This window comes from Myotis brandtii, unplaced genomic scaffold, assembly GCF_000412655.1.
Source record: "Myotis brandtii unplaced genomic scaffold, ASM41265v1 scaffold695, whole genome shotgun sequence".
Lineage (NCBI taxonomy): Eukaryota > Metazoa > Chordata > Mammalia > Chiroptera > Vespertilionidae > Myotis > Myotis brandtii.
Window position 1 is genome coordinate 702,909 of NW_005370716.1, and position 9,696 is coordinate 712,604.

The 9,696-nt window shown below is 40.7% G+C and overlaps 1 protein-coding gene across 10 annotated transcripts in view; it reads left to right on the plus strand.

Annotated features, from left to right (window-relative positions):
* The window catches only part of MTMR1 (myotubularin related protein 1), a 58,714-nt gene continuing 49,018 nt past the window's right edge, over positions 1 to 9,696 (plus strand). For 7 of the 10 annotated variants that reach the window (XM_005881950.2, XM_005881953.2, XM_005881951.2 and 4 more), the window contains exon 1: positions 5,271 to 5,372. The gene's annotated coding sequence lies outside the window, so the exon portion shown is untranslated. Of the gene's footprint in view, positions 99 to 3,099; positions 3,171 to 5,266; positions 5,373 to 9,696 lie in introns of those variants that run through there. The other 3 variants (XM_014529766.1, XM_014529764.1, XM_014529765.1) reach the window with 3 other exon arrangements.

The window sequence follows — 9,696 nt, forward strand, 5'->3', positions numbered from 1 at the left end:
GGGAAATTATATGGTCACCCTAATGCAGGGACCACAAAAGGATGTCCATCAAGTGAACTACAGGATGGGACTGGCATTTGAGATCGGATTGGAAGCAGGTAGTCTTATTTATCAGATTATGAAAATGCTAATCATTCATTCATTTCTTCTGCAAATACAGGTGCCTACTGTGTGTCAGGCATTACTAGTATGTTGCACTGAGGGTATAGCAGGAAATAGACACAAATACCTGCCCTCAAGGAGTGTATGTTTGGTGGGAAAAAGACAAAAATACAAGTGAAATGTGTTCTCTGCTAGATGATGATAAGTGCTAGAGGAGAAAAGTAAGTTGGGAAAGGGATGGGAATTGTTGGGGGTATGCACTTGGGAAGTGGTTGGAATTTTATTTAGGGTGGTCACAGAAAGCCTAGCTGAGAAAGCGACATTTGAATAATGTTCCTAAAAAGGTGGGGAATCCAGTCATACAGATATCTGGGATGACTGCATTCTAGGCAGAAGCTTGTACACCCTTGAGTGGGACTGTGATCGAAGTGTTCAAGGGTCAGCAAGGAGACCAGTGTCACTAGCGGGTAGGGAGCTAGGGAGAGAGCAATAGGGGACAAGGGGCAGAGAGGTCACAGGGGCAGATGGTGGAGAGTCATGGGGAGCCATTGCAGGTCTTTCAGAAGAGGAATGATATAATCTATTTAGATCTGAGTAAGATCTCCATGACTGCAGTGTGGACAACAGAGCAAAAGGGGAAAGGGTTGAAGCAGAGAGACTAGCAAGTAAGAGGCTACTGCAGTCATCCAAGTGAGAGAGGATGATGGCTTAGACTGGAACAGTGAGGAGTAGAGGATGGGGGAGAAGTGATCAGATTCTGGACATAATTTGAAGAAAGGCTCCAGGGTAGAGCCAATAGGGTTTGCTGATTTTTGGTTGTTGGGTAAGATAGAAGAAGAATCCAGGACAGTCCTGAGGTTCCTGGTTTGTAGGAAGTGGTGTTGCTGAGTTGGAGAAGCCTCTAAGTGAAACAGTTTTAGGAGACTGGCAGGCTCTAGCTCTGTACTATCAGTTATGAGATGCCAGTTGTCCTGGAGGCAGTTGGTTTATATGATCCTGGAGTTCAGAGGTGGTGTCTGGGCTGCAGACCTCAATTTGGGAGTTTAAGCATAGAGACTGGGCTTAAATTCATGAGGCAGGAGGAGAACACAGAAGAATGATGGGTGTCTGGAAAGGGAAACTGGAATAGCAATCAAACAAGGTGCATTCTTGTGATATTAGGTGTGAGAGTGAAGTGAGGGGTGGACTTCAATGTAAACCCCAGCTTTTAGGCCTTAGGGGCCTGGGTAACTGTCTGTGCTTTCATCTAATTTAGAAAACATGGGGCTGATGATGGTTCAGAAAGTTTGAGTTGGCAGGGTCTCTGGGACTGATTAGTGATGTCTCCTAGGATTATGGGCATCCACACCCAGGTTGGAGAAATAAGGCTGGGAGGCGCCAAGTGATTGTTGATACCAGGCATGTGGAGGAAAATTTCACAGACTAAAGAGGAGAGGTTGGGAAGAGGGGATATGGCTTCCCTTCTCAGGTCTATCATTCACAGTTCTGATTCACACTCTTAAGAGTGACCATGAGTATGGAACCTGGCTCTCCAGCCATAGACTGTGGGACCCTCTCCTGTCTTCTGAATACTGTACTTCTCTTAATGCTGTCACATCTGTGGTCCTGCAAGAGGATGTGGCTTGCTCAAGGTCACAGAGCTAGCAGATGACAGAAACAGGACTTGGATCCAGACCTCCTCTCTACCCTCTCACTAAACCGCACTGTTTGTAACTTTTGGTTTCAGGTGACAAAAAAATACAAATCATTCTAGCTTAAGCCAAAGAACAAACTATCTTGGTGCACATCACTGCTGCAGATAAATGGCCATAGCACATTTGGCACCAGAGTTGCAAATAGTGTTGTCAGCCTTCCTGCCCCCCAATCTATTGAATTTTTCTTGTCTTACTCTTTATCTCTGTGGGTTCCTCAAAGTGGTAAGGGTGGGGAGTGGCCCTCAGTGGGCTGGGGTGGATCCAACCCAGGGTCTAAGAGAAAAGCTTCAATTGGCCCAGCCTGGGTCACTTCCCTACAAGTGGGGGCAGGAGGAACAAGAGGTCAGTCACTCTTCTTCTCCCTCCCCCACAGAAGCCTATGAAGTTGAGGGGTTGTTCCCCACAGTAGAGAGAAGTGTCCTTATCAGAAGAAGGGGGAAAGAATGCTGGGCTGATGGTAACAACAGATCACCCATGGTGCGTACACAGGCAGGTTTCTGTTAGATTTGCAATCAGGGGTAGATGCTGACAGGGAAAGGGCCTACATGATAAGAAAAGTATGCTATAACTGGGCAATAAAGGTGACAGCCTTTAAAAAGGAAACTAAAATCCCTCCCCTTTCCTTCCTTCTTCCTCTTAGAAATTGTGGTAAATGAATTCTTGACATATTATAGGAATGTCTGCCCATTTAGTGCATGTTTTTACTTATATTTTCAGTCGCACAGATAACCACTGAGATATCTTTGTCAGACTGCAATTTAGATCACTAGTAGAGAACACCAAATATCTTTATTTCACTACTTAGGTTATTTTACATACTGCCTAGGTAATCCAGGTTTTTCTATTCTTCCATACATGAATGTGTATTTAATTAGAGATGAGATTTTTAAAGGTCTTGAACATTGTTTACAGTGAAAGCTACCTGCAAGGTAAATGTTTTGCCCCTTTGCTTGATCTCTTCATTGCTTTGACCAGTTGAGAGAAAAACCTGGCCCCTAGGGGCAGTTTATAATTCCCTCTCTGCCTAGTTTGCTTATGTGGTCCTTAGGTCAGGAGTGCACAGCTCTGAACCCTTACCAGCCATGTGACTTTGGTCAAACACTGGAACCTCAGTTTTCTCATCTGTAAGATGGGTCACTGTGAGGCTGGGGTGAGGCTGTGAGTAGAAATGTGTTGAATATTTTAGAGCACCATACAAGTGGAAGGTACCATTTTCATTGCAATGTGGTGTTCTCATGTAGGCAGTGGCTGGCATCTGTGGTGCTGGCCTCTGTTTTGCCTTCCAGCTCAGTGAGTTGGCCACTACTGGTTGTGCCATGTTCTGGCAGAACAGCCCTAATGGAAGTGAAGGCAGTCCTGCCACTTTCTTACCAGGTATGTCCCCTTGTGCCTCAATTATCTCATCTCAGAAACAAGTTGGCTATTTTCTGTTCTGTCTTCTTATACCATGGTGTGAGGCTCTGATATAATAAGGACTGGAAGAGCCTTTGTAAGTCATCAAAGCCTTTACAGAAATATAAGGAAGCATTATTACTAGACACAGACATCATTTTTCTATTCTGTTCTTTTAAAAATCACATAATCAACTTTGCTACATTAAGAGTTACTTTGATTTATTCAAAATTACATTTTCTAGATTTGAAACTACCAACATGAAATCGATTGAATGTTTAAAAAGCATATACTTTAAGATAAATATTTTATTTAAAAATTAATTTCCTGTATACAGCACATTAAGAATATCCATTCTATATATAGGGGTTGGCAAAATCTATATAGAGCTAGGGTCCTAAAGACCAAAGGCTCGACCAGACCGGAAGTCAGTGCTGGGTTGCTGTGGCGACCCAGCACTGACTGGGGCCTCTGTGGCGCCTGACCCAGCACTGACTGCCTAGGGGGCTGTGGATCAGGCCCAGAGAGAGGCCTGCAGAGAGAGAGGCAGGGTCTGATCTGTAGCCTCTGTGGCAGCCGTTGATCAGAACTTGCCTCTTTCTCTACCGACCTGGCCAACAGCTGTGCCTCCATTTCTCTCCAGGCCACCACCAGGGCTGCTGATCAGCTCCCCCTTTCTGATCAAGCCCCGTTGATAGGCCCAGAGATGCTGACTGGCATAGAAACTGACCAATCAACCTAATCTGGGTGAATGTAAGGAGCCAATGGCTGCCTAGGAGGCAGAGCTTTTGACACTGACGGGCATAGAAACTGACCAATCAGAACCAAATTGGCCAGCAGAGGAGGGCAGTTGGGGGCGAGATCAGGCCTGCAGGGGATTGTAGGAGTAAGTAACAATATTATTTGGAATAAATATTAGGAAACATTTTAAGAGTGAAGGATGAGATTTTTAGCTATTTCAGCACTAAAACATTCCTTTCCAGGTATAGAATGGCCTCACATTTTATTTTATTTTTCTTGAAAGCAGATAAATTGCCTCCTTGTCTCATACCTCATCTTATTCAAATTGGACCCCACATTAATTCAGCCTTTTCGGCCTGGGAGAGATTATTTTATATCCTCTGTTGATTATAATCACAGTAACTTTATTCTCACTACCCCTAAATGAGAATTTCCTAGATAATTATCTTTTACTTCTCCTCATTAATGGGAAATTTTATACTGAATAAATCTTCTCTAATATGGAACCTACACTTGTTTTGCTTGCACTTCCTTTTTTTTCTTGACTTATGGAAAGACTTAGTGTGTATACAAACTGAATATGTATATATTAGAGTAGGGGTGGGCAAACTTTTTGACTCGAGGGCCACAATGGGTTCTTAAACTGGACTGGAGGGCCGGAACAAAAGCATGGATGGAGTGTTTGTGTGAACTAATATAAATTCAAAGTAAACATCATTACATAAAAGGGTACGGTCTTTTTTTTTAGTTTTATTCATTTCAAACGGGCCGGATCCGGCCCGCAGGCCGTAGTTTGCCCACGGCTGGGTTAGGGGCAATCAGGCAGGCAGGCAGGTAAGTGGTTAGGAGCCAGCAGTCCCAGATTGTGAGAGAGGTGTCCAATCACTGGTTTAGGCCCAAGGGGTCCCCGATTGGAGTGGGTGCAGGCTGGGCTGAGGGAACCCTCCCCCTCTGTGCACAAATTTCATGCACTGGGCCTCTAGTAATACAATAATTAATCAGTAATAATATAAGAATAAACTTTTGCATACTCACAACTGTAAACCTATGTTTGCCCACCCCTGTAATTGGAAGAGTAAAATTCCATTAAATGATAGGGAATAACTTGCTTAGAATCTTAAAAATAAATTTTTAATTCATTTAAAATCAACCTGGAAGCTAACTTACTTCCTAGTTATTAGTCAGTATTTCAGTTCTTATAGTAAATGTAAAGGTAACCAAATAGTCTAATAAAAGTTGATCTGAAAAAAAGAAATGTATATATATCCCCAGTCAGTGCTCATTTTTCTCACCAAGAACATATGTCTTAAAATATTTAATCACACTATTTCTTTTAGTCCCACAGGATCACATGTTGAATGGTGTAAACAGCTTATTGCTGCTACAATTTCTAGTCAGATTTCAGGTTCAGTGACATCAGAAAATGTATCCAGAGATTATAAGGTAAGCAGCATTGAGTTCTTAATTCATTTTCATTATGCTAAGTAGCCAAGAAGCTTTGCAATTTTAAACCGAGTGAGACTTTGGTCCCTTGTTGCTGGATGGCCATTTGCTTGGGAACAAGGCTGAAAGATTCTCTGTTGTTAGATGTGAACTTTAGAAGAGAAACTTTACCAGGATCTAGTATATGTGGTCATAATTTTGTAATTGAGAGGAAAAGATGTCTTTATATTATAATCATTCTTTTAAAACTCCAGTTTCATTTTATGACTTAATATATATTATATTATATACTACTTTTTTACCTTATTGTAATAAATACCTATATCTTCTTTGTTAATATTCTAAATTTCAGAAAATATCTGATGTACGGTATTTTCCTACAATTTGTTTATGTATTTAGGTACTACCTGTGGGTATTCAGCATTAACATATGATAATATAATGTAAAACATTTGTAAAATCTCAAGAATATTTTATGGGTAGCCTGATATTTTAGTCCTTATTAAATTAAGAAATATCTTCTTGTTTATTTTTAAAGTTGGATTTTCTGCTTATTCTAAAGTTAACAGTGATAAGCTCCTTTTCAGTAGAGAGGGGCTGGGGTTCTTTTACTCAACACTGCTTCCCTAGCATGATCTTGGAACTTAGCAGGTGCTCAATAAATATTTGTTGAATCAATTAACAAATAAAACACTTAAGTACTCCATCTTTTAGGTTGAAGATTAACTTTGTTTTAATGTAAATAAACTATTAACAGGTACATTAAATGAAACTGTGTTTACATTTCAGGTTGTAATGTTTGCTTGATTTGAGATTTCTGTTTATTATAGTAATTTTGCCTGCTAGTAAGAGATAATTGATTTTCATAAGTATTGCAAATTACATTTAGTATTCCAGACTACCCTCAGTCAACAGTCTCTCAAAATCATGGTCCTTGCCAGGCATCAAATCTTACAAACAATTCAAGAACTACAATAAAGACCCTAATTCATTCCTAATAGCCGTTCCTTGTTTAAGGACACTGGACTCAGTTCCTTTTTAGCTCATAACATAAGTGCAAAGACTGGCTCAAGAGGCCATGTAATTGAAAATTTGGCTGTCATGCTGTACTTGCTTCATACAAGCTGTCAAATGCTTTTGATGACACCTACCGAAGGAAAGCATTGGCTGTGGATTAGTAGAAATTGGATAATCTGCCCAACCAGAAGGATGACAGTGTATTCCTTAATAAGTTTCCCTGTTATTTGATTTTTGTGTTTGCCCACGTAGTAGCAGCTGGGACTACAGGTCCTCAAAACCTGGCCGACGCCCTAGCTGGTTTGGCTCAGTGGATAGAGCATCAGCCTGTGGACTGAAAGGTCCCAGGTTCAATTCCGGTCAAGGGCACATGCCTGGGTTGCTGGCTCGATCCCCAGTGTGAGGCATGCAGGAGGCAGCCGATCAATGATTCTCTCTCATCATTGATGTTTCTATCTCTCTCCCCACTCTCCCTTCCTTTCTGAAATCAATTAAAAATATATATTAAAAAAAAACAACCCGCTGGGCAAATATGCCATCTCCAGGTGGGAGAAACATCTGCTGTATCGCTGATGCTTGAGTGGCTGGTCACTGAGCAGTTACTGGTTGCCCTATTGCCTCCACTTTAGCTGAGTAAATGCCCTGTTGAGTGGAGAAGCTCAAGGACCCATGTTAGCAGAGAATAGCTCTTAGTCCTTGGAGTGATTTTCTGTACTGACAATTAATGAGTTAACTGTAATGTTTTCATTTGGTTAAATATTTGTTAGTGCTGTGTGGGTTCTATAAAAGATTGAATGTTGATTGTGTGCATAGCTTTCTAACCTCTTTATTAATACATCAGACTGAGTCTGTACTTTAACATAAAGCAACTAAGTGTTTTTTTTTAAATTTTAGTCTATTTACAGATTTTGTGTAGCAGAATTGGCTCATATCGGAATGGTTTAACAGATGGTATTCAGAAAAAACTAAGGCTTTTCTATATTTTGTAAATTGAATTTTAAGTATCTACATCAGATCATGGCTAAAGTCTTTGATGAATTATTGTCTTATCATTGTCTTTGTTATATTTGCCCTGTAGTCAAATCTACAAAGTTGCTGTTAAAGTTATTATTCAGGAGTTATATTTTTTCAAGGAACCAGTTTTTTTTAATAATAAATATTTTTTATTCTAAACCACAAAGATAATTTTACATGCTACTTATAAAGTAGTTCTTAAAATCAGAGTAACCAAGATGGGCCTTTGAGACACCTCTGGCTTGGGAGCCACTGTTTGGGGTTTTCCCTAAAGGTCCAGATATAACTCTTTTTTAAAATATCCTCACCCGAGCATATTTTTTCATTGATTTTTTAGAGAGAGTGGAAGGGAGAGAGAGAGAGAAGCATTGATGTGAGAGATGCACATCGATTGCCTCCCGCATGTGCCCCTGGGATGCTGGACCCTGCAACAGAGGAACATACCCTTCGTACCCTTGACCGGAATGGAACCTGAGACCCTTCTGTCCGAGGACTGACACTCTATCCACTGAGCCAAACCATCTAGAGCCAGATACAATTCTTTGATAATTTAATTTGTAGTCATCAATCAGTAATATTTGAAATTGTCTATTGCACAATATCTTATTTAAAATACACACTCAAACTTTGGGTGGTGGGCACACAGTGCAATATACAGATCTTGTAACATAGAAATTCACACATGAAAACTATATGTTCATATTGACCAACGTCACCCCAATCAACTTAATAAAAAAAATAAAATACACACTCAATTTGGAGGTTAATTTATTGTAGGTAAAATTCAAGGTTTGTAATTAAATGGGAGGAGGTGTTTGTATGGAACAGAGTACTTGTATCTTTATTTGAAACTAGAGGCCTGACCCACGAAATTCATGCACTTAGGGAGGTCCCTCAGCCTGGCCTGTGCCCTCTCGAAGTCCAGGAGTGGGCCTAAGCCATCAGTCGGACATCCTTAGTGCTGCTGCGGAGGCGGGAGAGGCTCCTGCCACTGCCACTGTGCTCCCCAGCCGTGAGCCTGGCTTCTGGCTGAGCGGAGCTCCCCCTGTGGGAGTGCATTAACCACCAGGGGGCAGCTCCTGCATTGAGCGTCTGCCCCCTGGTGGTCAGTGTGCATCATAGTGACCACCAGTCATTTATTTGGTTGATTTGCATATTAGTTTTTATTATATAGGATGCTGATTGTCTTCTGAATGGCAGGCTGCTGAGAGTGCTTCCACATCCTCATCAACCTCCTAGCATGTACAGGGTTCTGTACAAGCATTGGAGAAGTCACTTGATTTGCTTAGTATCATACAGTCAGAACTGGGATTTGAACTCAAGATGGTATTAAAGCTCTAATGTTTTGCTAGTACAACTTTACAAAAAAAAAAAAAAAGAACTAGGATTTGAACCCAAATCATCCCATTTAAGAGCTAGAATGAATTTTAAAATTTGTCCCACCCCTCTGCCCACTGTTTTTCAAAATGTGGCCCTTGGGTCTTCTCACATCAGCACTCAATGGAGTACCTGCAAAAATGCACCTTCCTTGGACCCCTCCTACTCTGTGAATCAGAATCTCTGAAGGCAGGCAATCCAGTGCTTCATATATTTCTTACATACAATAAAATCTGAAAAGCTGGGTTCCCGAGGTTAATATCTGTTGAAATTAGTGATGGGACCATACATTGCTGGTACATGTCCACAAATCTGAATAATTAGCAACCCATGATAGATTTTGGAGATGATTGTTTTATTATTTACTCATATCATAAATTCACAGCTCAGGATCAGATCACCCAAAGTGTGGTAAGAAAATCACCAATTTCACATGTGATGAGTTTAGATGGTATGTCCATGGACATTTTTAACAGTTACATAATTATTTTAATGAGTTTAGTAAAACCAGCACATCACACTTGTAGTTTAATGGATGTTATTACTTAGAGCTAGGCAAAGTATGAAAAAGGAGTGGATTTAAAGGCCATTTAAAGGTAAATACTAATATTAGTACAGGCACTATACAGATACAAAAACCAACTTGTAGAGGCAATATATAAAACGACAGAAGTTTGAGAAACATTGTCGCTGATGAAAGAGTAGATAGCCTTTATGTTGATTTGTAAATCAACTGTATTAATAAATGTTTGCTTTAATACCAATTCATCCTGAAGATTTGACTAATAATTAAGACTCCTAGAAGAAATATAATAAAACTAGAAGCACGAAGATTCGCACAATAGGCCTTCCTTTCCCTGGCTGCCAGCACTGGTTTTCCTCCGGCACCTGGGACCCAGGCCTTTGGTCCGGCCGC